Here is a 17,697-nt window from a genome sequence, read left to right as displayed (position 1 = left end):
TTATTAAGAATATAAAGGGGAAAGAAGAGACACCATAAATTCAACATACCCCGTAATCTAGATAAGTATCAATATTTTCTCTCACTCTCAGCGCCAACCCTCTTTTTCCACTCTCCACTACTTTTCTGTATTCTCTCTGGATCTTCTGGGATAGATCCAAGTTAAAAGCGGGAGGCAGCAGAGATTTTGAACAGGAGCGCCGACGAATTTCCCAAAAAATCCTTTCTTGTAACTCTGCTGATTCCATAGCTGAAGAGTTCCGAATTTCCTCTGGCATTAATGTAAGCAAAAAACTGTGCAGTGGGAGCTTAATGGAATTGGTTTCCATGGCCGAGCAGCTGCATGCAAGCCACACATCACTAATTCCAATGCCAAGCATCAGATGCAGTGGTATAAATCACACTGACCAACACTGGACTGTGGAAAAGTGGAAACCTGTTCTGTGGAGTGACAAATTACGCTTCTCTGTTTATCAGTCAGAAAGACGAGTCTGGTTTTGGCAGATGCCAGAAGAACGTTACCTGCCTGGATGCATTATGCCAACTGTGAAGTTTGGTGGAGAAGGGAGAATGGTATGGGGCTGCTTTTTAAGGGTTTGGGCTAGGCCCCTTATTTCCAGTGAAGGGCAATCTTAATGCTTCAGCATACCAAGACATTTTGGACAATGTTATGCTTCCAACTTTGTGGCAACAGTTTGGGGAAAACCCTTTTCTATTCAAACATGACTGTGCCCCAGTGCACAAAGCAAGAACTTTAAAGACATGGTTTGATGAGTCCGTGTAGAAGAACCTGACTGGCTCGTACACAGCCCTTACATCAACCTCATCCAGCACCTTTGGGATGAACTGGAAAGGACAGCCAAGCCAACTCATCCAACATCAGTGCCTGACCTCATAAATGCTCTGCAGAATGAATGGGCAGAGAAACACTACAAATTATTGTGAAAAGCCTTCCAAGAATAGTGGAAGCTGTTATAGCTGCGAAAGTGGAACCAACTTCATATTAAAGTATACGTATTTGAATACAATGTCATTGCAGTCCATACAGTCTATATGGGTTGTGTTTGGATGACCAGCATTTGGGATCCGGTAGGTTACCATACCGACGCCGGGATCCCAAGCTTTAGGTTGTCGGCGCTCGCCACAGGTGCTAATCCCACTCTATGGGTGTAGTGGACGCACACAAGTGGGAATAGTCCCTGTCAGTCAGCATGCCGACTGTCAGGCAGTTAATTGGTCGGAATCCTGGCGTCGGTATAGTGATTGGCGGTCTCCCGACCACCGGTCACATAACTACATTCCGTATATATATATATATATATATATACATATACACAAAGCCCTCACTCACTCACTCACTGACTCATCACTAGTTCTGTTACTTCCCTATATGTTAGAAAGATGAAATTTAACATAGGTATTCTTCAGGTGGAAATAGAAAAACAACATAATTAGAATTTTTTAAACCCTCACCCAAGGGGATGAAAAATGGGTTGACATAATGACGTAATTTCCGATGCATGGCTTGCGTTGCGGGAACGATAACGCCCAAACAGATCATAATTTGGATTGCTCCTCCAGTGTGTAGAATTTAATAAACTACAAAAATGCGAAAGCCCTCACTCATTGACTCACCACTAATTCTCTTACTTCCCGATATGTTAGGAAGATGAATTTAACATTAGGTATTCTGCAGGTGGGAAATAGGAAAACTACGTATTGTTTTTAATGCACAGGTTGAATGTATACATTTTGCTATGGTGACTCATCTGGGCTCTGTTGCTCTGTCCTAGACCCTCCCGACGCAGGTCCCGTGTGTTCTCGGCTTCCGCTGACGTCAGTGATCTGAAGCCAGAAGTTAATGGACGGATCCCGGGGCAGCGGCCGGTGACGGGCGGGAGCACAGAAGACCGGTGAGTATAAATTTGTTCACTTTACACTATGCATGTTATCCTGATGATGGGGTGATACCCCCGAAACGTTAACATAAAGTTTTCTTCACCTTTACAAGTCTGGGAGTGCCGCCTTTTTGTTCTACTATATATATATATATATATATATATATATATATAGTGTGGCATCACTGACACGTGTTCAGAGTGTGGCTGGAATCATCCGTCCACACGGAGGAGAAAAGGGAGATGTTACTGCACCTAATTAGCTGCTAGAGAGAGAAGACAGTCCAGGTGGGACTGTGCAGTCAAGGGCTGGCTGATGCCTGTGTATCCAGTCCAAATGGGATTGTGTGTACTTCCGTGGTGTGATAAGGCCCAGATGGAAGTGGTACAGTCAGTCAAGCAGGCTAGCTGGCCAGGTTTGTACCTGCAAGGAAGCAGGACTGAGCTATGTGATGCTGAGAAGAAGCCAGGCCGGAGAGTCTAATGAGTCTGAGTCTGAGTATGGTGAGTAGGCCAGAGAGCCTGAATGTCACTAGGCCTATATTACTCTGCAGAAGCAGGGCTGAGACTTTATGTGACAAGTCAGAGGCCAAGCCAGGCCAGGCTTACTATATTTGAAAGACTTTAAGAGACTTTATGTTTGTAGACTAGTTGCCCAAGGTTAGTCAGGGGCGAAGAGGTGAGTAAGTGCCTTGAATGGGGGCTAAGCATTTGTTATTTTCTGTTCACTTGTGTTGTTTCCTTATTTCATGTTGAAAGTAAAGCAGCATTACATGTATTTACCTGAAAAGCTGTGTTGGATCCTGTTTGTACACCTAAACACTGCACAAATCTACCCCTCTACTGAGCTAATTACCCCAAATCGTCACATTAGATACTGTATATACATTTTGGGGGTTTTCCATAATTGCTTTTTTGTTTTTTACTACTACACTTTTTAAACTTTATATAAGACAGCAACTGCTACGAATATTGGGGGTAATTCTGAGTTGATCGCAGCAGGAATTTTGTTAGCAGTTGGGCAAAACCATGTGCACTGCAGGAAGGGCAGATATAACATGTGCAGAGAGAGTTAGATTTGGGTGTGGTGTGTTCAAATTGAAATCTAAATTGCAGTGTAAAAATAAAGCAGCCAGTATTTACCCTGCACAGAAACAATATAACCCACCCAAATCTGACTCTCTCTGCACATGTTATAGCTGCCTCCCCCCCTGCAGTGCACATGGTTTTGCCCAACTGCTAAAAAATGTCCTGCTGCGATCAACTTGGAATTACCCCCATTTTCTCTATCGTCCTAGTGGATGCTGGGGTTCCTGAAAGGACCATGGGGAATAGCGGCTCCGCAGGAGACAGGGCACAAAAAGTAAAGCTTTAGGATCAGGTGGTGTGCACTGGCTCCTCCCCCTATGACCCTCCTCCAAGCCTCAGTTAGATTTTTGTGCCCGGCCGAGAAGGGTGCAATCTAGGTGGCTCTCCTAAAGAGCTGCTTAGAAAAGTTTAGCTTAGGTTTTTTATTTTACAGTGAGTCCTGCTGGCAACAGGATCACTGCAACGAGGGACTTAGGGGAGAAGAAGTGAACTCACCTGCGTGCAGGATGGATTGGCTTCTTTGGCTACTGGACATTAGCTCCAGAGGGACGATCACAGGTACAGCCTGGATGGTCACCGGAGCCTCGCCGCCGGCCCCCTTGCAGATGCTGAAACAAGAAGAAGGTCCAGAATCGGCGGCATGAAGACTCCTCAGTCTTCTTAAGGTAGCGCACAGCACTGCAGCTGTGCGCCATTTCCTCTCAGCACACTTCACACGGCAGTCACTGAGGGTGCAGGGCGCTGGGAGGGGGGCGCCCTGGGAGGCAATGAAAACCTATTTTTGGCTAAAAATACCTCACATATAGCCTCCGGGGGCTATATGGAGATATTTAACCCCTGCCAGAATCCGTTAAGAGCGGGAGACGAGGCCGCCGAAAAAGGGGCGGGGCCTATCTCCTCAGCACACAGCGCCATTTTCCCTCACAGAAAGGCTGGAGGGAAGGCTCCCAGGCTCTCCCCTGCACTGCACTACAGAAACAGGGTTAAAACAGAGAGGGGGGGGCACTAATTTGGCGTTAGAAATATATAAAAAAGATGCTATAAGGGAAAACACTTATATAAGGTTGTCCCTATATAATTATAGCGTTTTTGGTGTGTGCTGGCAAACTCTCCCTCTGTCTCTCCAAAGGGCTAGTAGGTCCTGTCCTCTATCAGAGCATTCCCTGTGTGTGTGCTGTGTGTCGGTACGTGTGTGTCGACATGTATGAGGACGATGTTGGTGAGGAGACGGAGAAATTGCCTGTAATGGTGATGTCACTCTCTAGGGAGTCGACACCGGAATGGATGGCTTATTTAGGGAATTACGTGATAATGTCAACACGCGGCAAGGTCGGTTGACGACATGAGACGGCCGACAAACAATTAGTACCGGTCCAGACGTCTCAAAAACACCGTCAGGGGTTTTAAAACGCCCGTTTACTTTAGTCGGTCGACACAGACACAGACAGGGACACTGAATCCAGTGTCGACGGTGAATAAACAAACGTATTCCTTATTAGGGCCACACGTTAAGGGCAATGAAGGAGGTGTTACATATTTCTGATACTACAAGTACCACAAAAGAGGGTATTATGTGGGATGTGAAAAAACTACCGTAGTTTTTCCTGAATCAGATAAATTAAATGAAGTGTGTGATGATGCGTGGGTTCCCCCCGATAGAAAATATGGGCGGTATACCCTTTCCCGCCAGAAGTTAGGGCGCGTTGGGAAACACCCCTTAGGGTGGATAAGGCGCTCACATGCTTATCAGAACAAGTGGCGGTACCGTCTATAGATAGGGCCGTCCTCAAGGAGCCAGCTGACAGGAGGCTGGAAAATATCATAAAAAGTATATACACACATACTGGTGTTATACTGCGACCAGCGATCGCCTCAGCCTGGATGTGCAGAGCTGGGGTGGCTTGGTCGGATTCCCTGACTAAAAATATTGATACCCTTGACAGGGACAGTATTTTATTGACTATAGAGCATTTAAAGGATGCATTTCTATATATGCGAGATGCACAAAGGGATATTTGCACTCTGGCATCAAGAGTAAGTGCGATGTCCATATCTGCCAGAAGATGTTTATGGACACGACAGTGGTCAGGTGATGCAGATTCCAAACGGCACAAAGGTGTATTGCCGTATAAAGGAAGAGGAGTTATTTGGGGTCGGTCCATCGGACCTGGTGGCCACGGCAACTGCTGGAAAATCCACCGTTTTTACCCTAAGTCACATCTCTGCAGAAAAAGACACCGTCTTTTCAGCTTCAGTCCTTTCGTCCCTATAAGAGTCATATCTGCCCAGGGATAGAGGAAAGGGAAGAAGACCGCAGCAGGCAGCCCATTCCCAGGAACAGAAGCGTTCCACCGCTTCTGACAAGCTCTCAGCATGACGCTGAGACCGTACAGGACCCCTGGATCCTACAAGTAGTATCCCAGGGGTACAGATTGGAATGTCGAGACGTTTCCCCTGCGCAGGCTCCTGAAGTCTGCTTTACCAAGGTCTCCCTCCGACAAGGAGGCAGTATGGGAAACAATTCACGAGCTGTATTCCCAGCAGGTGATAATTAAATTACCCCTCCTACAACAAGAAAAGGGGTATTATTCCACACTATATTGTGGTACTGAAGCCAGAAGGCTAGGTGAGACCTATTCTAAATCTAAAAAAATTTGAACACTTACAAAGGTTCAAATCAAGATGGAGTCACTCAGAGCAGTGATAACGAACCGGGAAGAAGGGGACTATATGGTGTCCCGAGACATCAGGGATGCTTACCTCCATGTCCCAAATTTGCCCTTATCACTAAGGGTACCTCAGGTTCGTGGTACAGAACTGTCACTATCAGTTTCAGACGCTGCCGTTTGGATTGTCCACGGCACCCCGGGTCTTTACCAAGGTAATGGCCGAAATGATGGTTCTTCTTCGAAGAAAAGGCGTCTTAATTATCCCTTACTTGGACGATCTCCTGATAAGGGCAAAGTCCAGGGAACAGTTGGAGGTCGGAGTAGCACTATCTCGGATACTGTTACAACAGCAGGGGTGGATTCTAAATATTCCAAAATCGCAGCTGATCCCGACAACAAGCCTCCTGTGCTTAGGGATGATTCTGGACACAGTCCAGAAAAAGGTGTTTCTCCCGGAAGAGAAAGCCAGGGAGTTATCCGAGCTAGTCAGGAACCTCCTAAAATCAGTGCATCATTGCACAAGGGCCATGGTAAAAAAAATGGTGACTTCCTTCGAAGCAATTCCAGTCGGCAGATTTCATGCAAGAACTTTTCAGTGGGATCTGCTGGACAAATGGTCCGGATCGCATCTTCAGATGCATCAGCGGATAACCCTATATCCAAGGACAAGGGTGTCTCTCCTGTGGTGGTTACAGAGTGCTCATCTTCTAGAGGGCCGCAGATTCGGCATTCAGTTTTGGATGTTGGTGACCACGGAGGCCAGCCCGAGAGGCTGGGGAGCAGTCACACAAGGAAAAAATTTCTAGGGAGTGTGATCAAGTCTGGAGACTTTTCTCCACATAAATATAGCTAAGGGTAAATTTATAATGCTCTAAGCTTAGCAAGACCTCTGCTTCAAGGTCAGCCGGTATTGATCCAGTGGGATAAAACATCACGGCAGTCGCCCACGTAAATAGACAGGGCGGCACAAGAAGCAGGAGGGCAGTGGCAAAAACTGCAAGGACTTTTCGCTGGGCGGAAAATCATGTGATAGCACTGTCAGCAGTGTTTCATTCCGGGAATGGAAACTGGGAAGCAGACTTCCTCAGTAGGCACGACCTCCTCCCGGCAGAGTGGGAACTTCATGGGGAAGTTTTCCACATGATTGTAAACCGTTGGGAATTACCAAAGGTGGACATGATGGCGTCCCGTCTGAACAAAAAACGGGACAGGTATTGCGCCAGGTTAAGAGACCCTCAGGCAATAGCTGTGGACGTTCTGGTAACACCGTGGGTGTACCAGTCGGTGTATGTGTTCCATCCTCTGCTTTTCATACCTAAGGTACTGAGAATTATAAGACGTAGAGGAGTAAGAACTATACTCATGGCTCCGGATTGGCCAAGAAGGACTTGGTACCCGGAACTTCAAAGAGGACTTATGGCCTCTGCCGCTAAGAAGGGACTTGTTTCAGCAAGTACCATGTCTGTTCCAAGACTTACCGCAGCTGCGTTTGACGGCATGGCGGTGGAACGCCGGATCCTAAGGGAAAAGGCATTCAGGAAGAGGTCATTCCTACCCTGGTCAAAGCCAGAAAGGAGGTGACCGCACAACATTATCACCACATGTGGCGAAAATATGTTGCGTGGTGTGAGGCCAGGAAGGCCCCACGAAGAAATTTCAACTCGGTCGATTCCTGCATTTCCTGCAAACAGGAGTGTCTATGGGCCTCAAATTGGGGTCCATTAAGGTTCAAATTTCGGCCCTGTCGATTTTTCTTCCAGAAAGAATTGGCTTCAGTTCCTGAAGTCCAGAAGTTTGTCAAGGGAGTATTGCATATACAACCCCCTTTTGTGCCTCCAGTGGCACTGTGGGATCTCAACGTAGTTCTGGGATTCCTCAAAACACATTGGTTTAAAACCAGTCAAATCTGTGGATTTGAAGCATCTCACATGAAAAGTGAACATGCTCTTGGACCTGGCCTGGACCAGGCGAGTGTCAAATTGGTGGTTTTTTTCTCAAAAAAGCCCATATCTGTTTGTCCATTCGGACAGGGCAGAGCTGCGGACTCGTCCCCAGTTCTCTCCCTAAGGTGGTGTCAGTGTTTCACCTGAACCAGCTTATTGTGGTGTCTTGCGCCTACTAGGGACTTGGAGGACTCCAAGTTGCTAGATGTGGTCAGGGCCCTGAAAATATAGGTTCCAGGACGGCTGGAGTCAGGAAAACTGACTTGCTGTTATCCTGTATGCACCCAACAAACTGGGTGCTCTTGCTTCTAAGCAGACTTTTGCTAGTTGGATGTGTAATACAATTCAGCTTGCACATTCTGTGGCAGGCCTGCCACAGCCAAAATATGTAAATGCCCATTCCACAAGGAAGGTGGGCTCATCTTGGGCGGCTGCCCGAGGGGTCTCGGCTTTACAACTTTGCCGAGCGGCTATTTAGTCAGGGGCAAACACGTTTGTAAAATCCTACAAATTTGATAACCTGGCTAAGGAGGACCTGGAGTTCTCTCATTCGGTGCTGCAGAGTCATCCGCACTCTCCCGCCCGTTTGGGAGCTTTGGTATAATCCCCATGGTCCTTTCAGGAACCCCAGCATCCACTAGGACGATAGAGAAAATAAGAATTTACTTACCGTTAATTCTATTTCTCGTAGTCCGTAGTGGATGCTGGGCGCCCATCCCAAGTGCGGATTATCTGCAATAATTGTACATAGTTACAAAAATCGGGTTATTATTGTTGTGAGCCATCTTTCAGAGGCTCCGCTGTTATCATACTGTTAACTGGGTTCAGATCACAGGTTGTACAGTGTGATTGGTGTGGCTGGTATGAGTCTTACCCGGGATTCATAAATCCTTCCTTATTGTGTACGCTCGTCCGGGCACAGTATCCTAACTGAGGCTTGGAGGAGGGTCATAGGGGGAGGAGCCAGTGCACACCACCTGATCCTAAAGCTTTACTTTTTGTGCCCTGTCTCCTGCGGAGCCGCTATTCCCCATGGTCCTTTCAGGAACCCCAGCATCCACTACGGACTCCGAGAAATAGAATTATCGGTAAGTAAATTCTTATTATCTCAGTGCCTACAGGTTGCTATATATTTTGTTTCAAGCATACTGCACATTCACCTGTATATTTAATATAACCTTCTTGGTCATTAAGAAAGATTAGTATTAAAGTTGTGTCTACCTGAAAAATCTTGTAACTCCAACAGTTGGTTTGAACCCTAAATGGAATAATAAAAGTCAAACCATGGGGGCCTCTTGTTGGTTTCTCTGGCTCTAGTAAAATAGGATTTATTTTTTGAGCTTTAGGCTTTATGGATTGAAAATGTTATATTATGTTATCAAACTATAAATATATATATATATATATATATATATATATATATATATATATAGTCCCTCTATTGCTGAATAAGCAAATGGCACGTCACTCCAGGATACTGAAAAAAAGGGATTCTGCAGCACTTTATGCTCTTTCCTGCCATGTAGCACAGAAGCAGCGGCAATAAATCCTGAAGACGAGACTAGGTCTTGAAACGAGCCGTTGAGAATTTGCCATGCTGCATATTTAACTATTGCTTGACCATGTAATTTTGTCATGGACTATTAAAATCCCTTTTTTTCAGTAACCTGGAGTGACGTGCCATTTGCTTATTCAGCAATAGAGGGACTATTCAAACATAGCAAGGGCACCCAGGCTACTGTTCTTTTTCTTATATCAGGAGTGCCGGATGTTTTAAAGATACATATACATATATATATATATATATATATATATATATATATAAAACACCTCCAGGATGCGGCACTCATAGCTTATAATAAACAACCACACTCTGGTTTCTGTTTGCAAACAGAAACCAGAGTGTGGTTGTTTATTATAAGCTATGAGTACCGCATCCTGGAGGTGTTATGTATACTACATGAGGGCACCGGCTGCAGATATATGAGTGCTTTAGGAGTGACAATCTACAAACATTGTTTTATATATATATATATATATATATATATATATAAATATATATATTATCACACACCCCTCTACACACACACACACACACACACACACACAATTAGCAGCCTTATGCCCACAGTAGTGCTCCTTACACATTATGCCCCCAGTATAGTATCAGTTACACATAATGCCCCCAGTATAGTTCCAGTTACACATAACATTCAAGTATAGTGCCAGATACACATAATGCCCCAAGTATACGGCCAGATATACATACTGTCCCTAGTATAGCGGCAAGTATTCATAATGCCCCCAATATAGTGCCAGTTACACTTACTGCCCCCAATAATGGCAGATACACATAATACCCCCAGTAGTGCTGCTCACTGCCTCCACTGCTGGGCTTGGCTAGACTTTGCTGCTGCTGATGGGCTCTGTTGCTGCTGGCATCCATATCTGAGGGGAGGAGAGTGCCCCTCAGTCTGTTCTCCCGTCTCCGGCGGTGGGCATCTCAAATATGGCGCCAGTTCGTGAGCCAATCAAAGCTCATGGTCTGGCAGCCAATCAGGAGCAGCCACTACCAGACCACAAGCTCTAATTGGCTAACATCTGGCACCACATTAGAAATGGCGGCCGTCCTTAAAAACCTGGTGCCACTCCGATTGAACATGCCTGGAGCTGGCCCTACCTCCAGTCTCTATAGAAATCTGGGTAATCATCTTTGAAAAAAAACAAACTTATATAATTCACAACTGGCATTAGCTGTTCCAGACACTATCAAACTCCAGTTATTTCTTAGATGAGTGTTCTAAAAACTGAAATGTTAGTTTATTAAATGAGTGCTTTAGTGCTTGTTTCTTCCTCTACCCAATGATGATAGCTAGGAAGGAGTACACGTGGTCTTAACGTTTCTCCATTATTGCATTCTGGTGTAAGGTACAGTATGCACCCACATTGGTTGCATAGCTTGCACCAATATTGGTTGCCATATTGATTCCCACCAACAGGTCTAGTAGATGAGGATTTCAGAGCTATTTAAATAGCTACAGTATAAATGATGCCTGATGGCATTAACTGTAAGCATATCTTGAGATTCACTGTTTCCATTTTTGGATCTATAATGGAGATTTTTAACGTAGTCAATTTTTAAATTTGGCACAGACAGCAATGAAACTCTGATTGGAAAACAAATTATGTCATCTCTATATTTTAAAATAATATATGTAATTTTCAACCTTTCTATTTTCTAGATTTGATTTCAAACCTGCAGTACTTTATAGTTTTGACATTATGCTTTCTGGTTTTAATTTACTTATGAAACATAAGAATGTTTAGGTCATAAATTAGACTAATCCAAGCTATGTGCTTTCAAGTTTAATAACCATAAGGCACAAACCTCAGTTAGCAAATTAAATTAACAAAACAAATGAGGGAAACATTTTCAGAATACGCATCTGAAGATTTCATAGCTTTAGGTAGGTACATAGTATAGTTATAGTATTTCGGAAATGGACCATTTGCATTAGTATTCTGTTATAAATATAGTTTAATATAACTTGAGAAGATAAGTGATGTTCTAGGTTACAGAACGTTACAAAATAATAAGAGATGTATTTAAAAGAGACCTCTCAGTGTGACATACTGTGAGCAGCCTTTCCAAACACACTAAGTTGAACAACAGTGATAAAAGAGAATAGATGCTGCATAATAATATTGAATAATAATTCTGCTACATTATGTCCTTTGCTGATGCAATAGGCATAAACCACAGAAGAGCATAATCAGCATTCGAAGAAATTAACTTCCATAATCGTAAGAAGAAGAAGAAGAAGAAGAAGAAGAAGAAGAAGAAGAAGAAGAAGAATAGCTTTCACTAGCATTATCATTACAAGTTGTGGATTTAATTTTTTTTAACTATCTCCTGTTTGGTAGGGTGTATCCCACTTGCGTGTCACTTGATAATTGCAACCTGAAGGGTGTCTTATCACACCGTGCCTTTACTTTCCACCATGTCCACCCTGTGGTTGAGGAGGGAGTACTATGCCAAATCTCTTCAGCTGTCATCTTCCCACTGCATCGGAGAAGGTGTAGTTTGTTTTGTCCGTTTCTAGTAAACAGAGGGTGCTTTCACCAGTGTAGAAGTGCAGAAAGAGCCTCTTGAGACCAGGGAAAAGAAATGTGCAGTACATCATTCTATGATCACATAATTTGGCCAAATGGAGGTGAGGGGGGTTCTGGGCAACAGGAAAACCAACCCCACCCTCTGGCTGTACATAAACAGCTTAAAGAGTGCTGCAAGTATTATAGTGGAAGCTGCTTGTATAACTGTCAATCTATCAGGAAGAACTGTAATGTTACTAACAAAGGCTGTCAGCATGACATAAGGAACTACCAGAGCTTGTGGTTGACAACACTTTTGTTACATTTAATTGAACTTTTTGATTTGGTTTTCTTTTTATTCTGTAATTTTCCTTGTCGAACACATGATTTGCATATGAACTTAAGTTTGATCGATATATCCAAAAAACTTTTTGACCCACCACTGAGGTATTTGTGGTAGGTAGCTTCCTTTACCCTAATATACAGTGGGGCAAAAAAGTATTTGGACAGCCATCGATTGTGCAAGTTGACCCACTTAAAAAGATGAGAGAGGTCTGTAATTTCTATCATAGGTACACTTCAACTGTGAGAGACTGAGGGGTCTATTTACTAAGCCTTGGATGGAGATAAAGGTGGTCATTCCGAGTTGATCGCTAGCTGCTTTCGTTCACAGCGCAGCAATTAGGTAAAAAAGCGGCACTTCTGTGCATGCGTATGGGGCGCAGTGTGCACGCGCGACGTACTTTCACAAAAGCTGATGCAGCTTCACACAAGGTCTGGCGACGCTTTTTAGTCGCACTGCTGGCCGCAGAGTGATTGACAGGAAGTGGGTGTTTCTGGGTGGTAACTGACTGTATTTGGGGAGTGTGTGAAAAAACGCAGGCGTGTCGGATAAAAATGCAGGAGTGGCTGGCCGAACGCAGGGCATGTTTGTGATGTCAAAACAGGAACTAAACAGTCTGAAGTGATCGCTAGCTAGGAGTAAGTCTCAAGCTACTCAGAAACTGCACAATCTTTTTTTGTAGCAATGCTGCGATCCTTTCGGTCGCACTTCTGCTAAGCTAAGATACACTCCCAGAGGGCGGCGACTTAGCGTTTGCACTGCTGCTAAAAGCAGCTAGCGAGCGAACAACTCGGCATGAGGGCCAAAGTCGCTGGAGATAAAGTACCAGCCAATCGGCTCCTGTCATTTTTCAAACACAGCCTGTGGCATGGCAGTTAGGAGCCGATTGGCTGGTACTTTATCTCCAGCGACGTTATCTCCATCCAAGGCTTAGTACATAGACCCAAGAATCTGAAAGAAAAAAAAAACAGGAAATCACATTGTATGATTTTTAAACAATGTATTTGTATATTCTTGCGGAAAATAAATATTTGGACAATCAAAAAGTTTAACTCAATAATTTGTAATATAACCTCGGTTGGCAATTACAGAGGTCAAACATTTTCTGTAGTTCTTGACCAGGTTTGCACACACTGTAGCAGGTATTTCGGACCACTCTTCCATGCAGATCTTCTGTAGATCTGTCATGTTTTGAGGCTGTCACCGGGCAACACGGACTTTCAACTCGCTCCACAGATTTTCTATTGGGTTGAGGTCTGGAGACTGGCTGGGCCACTCTAGGACCTTGAAATGCGTCTTACGGAGCCACTCCTTAGTTGCCCGGGCGGTGTGTTCGGGGTCATTGTCATGCTGGAAGACCCAGCCATGTTCCATCTTCAATGCTCTTACTGAGGGAAGGAGGTTTTTGCCCAAAATCTCACGATACATGGCCCCATTCATCCTCTCCTTAATACGGATCAGTCGTCCTGTCCCCTTTGCAGAAAAGCAGCCCCAAAGCATGACGTTTCCACCCTCATGCTTCACAGTGGGTATGGTGTTCTTGGGATGCCATTCATCATTCTTCTCCCTCCAAACATGGCGAGTGGAGTTTATACCAAAAGGTTCGATTTTGCTCTCATCTGACCACATTACATTCTCCTAATCCTCCTCTGGATCATCCAGATGGTCACTGGCAAACTTTTGATGGGCCTGGACATGTGCTGTCTTAAGCAGGGGGACCTTTCGGGTGCTGCAGGATTTCAATCCATGACGATGTAGTGTGTTACTAATGGTAACCTTTGTGACTGTGGTCCCAGCTCTCTTGAGGTCATTGGCCAGGTCCCCCCGTGTAGTTCTGGGCTGATTCCTCACCATTCTCAAGATCATTGATACCCCACGAGGTGAGATCTTGCATGGAGCCCCAGGTTGAGGGAGATTGTCAGTGATCTTGTATTTCTTCCATTTCTTAATAATTGCGCCAACAGTTGATCTCTTCTCACCAAGCTGTTTGCATATTGTCGATTAGCTCATCCCAGCCTTGTGCAGCTCTACAAGTTTGTCCCTGGTGTCCTTAGACAGCTCTCTGGTCTTGGCCATGGTGGAGAGGTAGCAGTCTGACTGTTTGAGGGTGTCGACAGGTGTTTTTTATACAGATAACCAGTTCAAACAGGTGCCATCAATACAGGTAACGAGTGGAGGATAGAAGAGCTTCTTAAAGAAGAAGTAACAGGTCTATGAGAGCCAGAAATCTTGCTGCTTGGTAGGTGTCCAAATATTTATTTTCCACAAGAATATACAAGTAAATTGTTTAAAAATCATACAATGTGATTTCCTGGGGTTTTTTTTTTTCAGATTGTGTCTCTCACATTTGAAGTGTACCTATGATGGAAATTACAGACCTTTCTCATCTTTTTAAGTGGGTCAACTTGCACAATCGGTGGCTGTCCAAATACTTTTTTGCCCCACTGTAGTTGTGTGACTGCAAAAGTCTTTTTCATCAGTATCTCTCTCTCTCTCTCTCTCTCTCTCTCACACACACACACACACACACACACACGTGCACTCACTCACTCTCTCTTCTTTCTCTCTCTCTCTTCTATCCCTCTCTGTCTCTCTTTCTCTAAATGTAAATATATCTGTGATGCAAGCTCTGGATGGGTCAAATACAGTATAAGTGCTGAGAGCTGCAACAGAGTAATTTGCAGGTTCATGGTAGATGCTGGGAATTAGGAATATACATAGCAAGAATGAGGATCAGAGTGTTGGAGTGGTCATCATGAATAGACAAGGTCCTATACAAGAAGTCATATCAGGACTTAGAGAATAGTGGATAAAGGCTGAGTAGTACACGTGGCAGCAGGTGTAACTATCTTAAAGATTTATAAAGTTCCAGAATACATATAATTGGCTGCAGACAGGATACTGGTTTCAGGCTGATCTGAGCGTACCCCAAGCAAATGCATATGGTGCAAGTTCTGTAGACTAAAGGCTGATATACACAACTGCCACAATGTGTCTCACCAGATAGCACCACAGTCCTGTGCAGTCCATCTGTACTTTGCTTTTCAAATTATTTAGCTGCTGTAATTTTAGTTCAGTGGCATTACTCCTACTCCCCCTTTCCCCCGAAAAAGAGGATGGCCAACAGATGCCATTGTTCAAATCAAACAGCAGGTATGAAAAGCAAGATCAAGTGTGGGAAGTGAACCTTAAAAGTAGGTTCTCATGAACATGAATCTAGCCCATTTAATAGGTTATTGAAGTTGTCCAAAGAAAATCTATAAGGACCACCACAACAATTTCAAATGCCCTTGTACCGTGAGCAGAAGAAGAGATCCAAAAGGACCCAGAAGTGGAAAAAGCTGGCTTCAACAGAGATTCTTAAAACACAAGATGGATGTGTCAAATAGAAAATTAAGGCAAACTGTGGTAGCCGTGGCAAATGGGACTTTAAAAGTCCAAATGTTATATTCAGTCAACTTGTGAGATGGGCATTCCAGAGGTAAGTATTTAGTAGTGATGAGCGGGTTCGGTTTCCGAGAAACCGAACCCCCCCGAACTTTACCCTTTTTACACGGGTCCGAGCCATACTCGGATTCTCCCGTATGGCTCGGCTAACCCGAGCGCGCCCGAACGTCATTATCCCACTGTCGGATTCTCGCGAGATTCGGATTCTATATAAGCAGCCGCGCGTCGCCGCCATTTTCACACGTGCATTGAGATTGATAGGGAGAGGACGTGGCTGGCGTCCTCTCCGTTTATATAGTTATAGTTAGTTGATCTGATTGCTACTGCTTAGCTTATTGTGGGGAGGATTGGGGAGCAGCTGTTAGGAGGAGTACAGTGCAGAGTTTTGCTAGTTTTTTTTAATCCGTTCTCTGCCTGAAAAAAACGCTCCATACCATATCTGTGCTCAGCCTCAGTGTGCTGCATGATATATCTGACTGTGCTGAGTGCTCACACTGCTTAATTGTGGGGGAGACTGGGGAGCAGCTATAGCAGGGGTACAGTGCACAGTTTTGCTGACAGTGACCACCAGTATACGTTTGTCTGCCTGAAAAACACTCCTGTGGTGTCCTTTTTTCTTTATACTATAAGTATAAACGCAGTCTGCTGACAGTGTCCACCAGGTCCATTATACTGTATATAGCAGTACGGTAGGCCACTGCTGTACGTACCTCTGTGTCTTCAGTCACTCGTCGTCATACATAAAGTATACTATCCATCCATCTACATTGTATACCTGTGGTGTCTTTTTTTCTTTATACTATAAACGCAGTCTGCTGACAGTGTCCACCAGGTCCATTATACTGTATATAGCAGTACGGTAGGCCACTGCTGTACCTACCTCTGTGTCTTCAGTCACTCGTCGTCATACATAAAGTATACTATCCATCCATCTACATTGTATACCTGTGGTGTCTTTTTTTCTTTATACTATAAACGCAGTCTGCTGACAGTGTCCACCAGGTCCATTATACTGTATATAGCAGTACGGTAGGCCACTGCTGTACCTACCTCTGTGTCTTCAGTCACTCGTCATCATACATAAAGTATACTATCCATCCATCTACATTGTATACCTGTGGTGTCTTTTTTTCTTTATACTATAAACGCAGTCTGCTGACAGTGTCCACCAGGTCCATTATACTGTATATAGCAGTACGGTAGGCCACTGCTGTACCTACCTCTGTGTCTTCAGTCACTCGTCGTCATACATAAAGTATACTATCCATCCATCTACATTGTATACCTGTGGTGTCTTTTTTTCTTTATACTATAAACGCAGTCTGCTGACAGTGTCCACCAGGTCCATTATACTGTATATAGCAGTACGGTAGGCGACTGCTGTACCTACCTCTGTGTCTTCAGTCACTCGTCGTCATACATAAAGTATACTATCCATCCATCTACATTGTATACCTGTGGTGTCTTTTTTTCTTTATACTATAAACGCAGTCTGCTGACAGTGTCCACCAGGTCCATTATACTGTATATAGCAGTACGGTAGGCCACTGCTGTACCTACCTCTGTGTCTTCAGTCACTCGTCGTCATACATAAAGTATACTATCCATCCATCTACATTGTATACCTGTGGTGTCTCTTTTTCTTTATACTATAAACGCAGTCTGATGACAGTGTCCACCAGGTCCATTATACTGTATATAGCAGTACGGTAGGCCACTGCTGTACCTACCTCTGTGTCTTCAGTCACTCGTCGTCATACATAAAGTATACTATCCATCCATCTACATTGTATACCTGTGGTGTCTTTTTTTCTTTATACTATAAACGCAGTCTGCTGACAGTGTCCACCAGGTCCATTATACTGTATATAGCAGTACGGTAGGCCACTGCTGTACCTACCTCTGTGTCTTCAGTCACTCGTCGTCATACATAAAGTATACTATCCATCCATCTACATTGTATACCTGTGGTCTCTTTTTTTCTTTATACTATAAACGCAGTCTGCTGACAGTGTCCACCAGGTCCATTATACTGTATATAGCAGTACTGTAGGCCACTGCTGTACCTACCTCTGTGTCTTCAGTCACTCGTCGTCATACATAAAGTATACTATCCATCCATCTACATTGTATACCTGTGGTGTCTTTTTTTCTTTATACTATAAACGCAGTCTGCTGACAGTGTCCACCAGGTCCATTATACTGTATATAGCAGTA

At 44.2% G+C, this 17,697-nt stretch overlaps 1 long non-coding RNA gene across 2 annotated transcripts in view; it reads left to right on the top strand.

Annotated features, from left to right (window-relative positions):
* Window positions 1-17,697, top strand: part of LOC134894795 (uncharacterized) — a 268,986-nt gene that overhangs the window by 37,019 nt on the left and 214,270 nt on the right. The window contains exons 2-3 of one of the 2 annotated variants that reach the window (XR_010171831.1): window positions 1,793-1,912; window positions 11,349-12,027. This is a non-coding gene — a long non-coding RNA (uncharacterized LOC134894795). Of the gene's footprint in view, window positions 1-1,792; window positions 1,913-11,348; window positions 12,028-17,697 lie in introns of those variants that run through there. The other variant, XR_010171833.1, reaches the window with a different exon arrangement.

The sequence above is a fragment of the Pseudophryne corroboree genome, chromosome 1 (genome assembly GCF_028390025.1).
Source record: "Pseudophryne corroboree isolate aPseCor3 chromosome 1, aPseCor3.hap2, whole genome shotgun sequence".
In the NCBI taxonomy this organism is placed as follows: domain Eukaryota; kingdom Metazoa; phylum Chordata; class Amphibia; order Anura; family Myobatrachidae; genus Pseudophryne; species Pseudophryne corroboree.
This window is presented reverse-complemented; position numbering and strand designations above follow the sequence as displayed.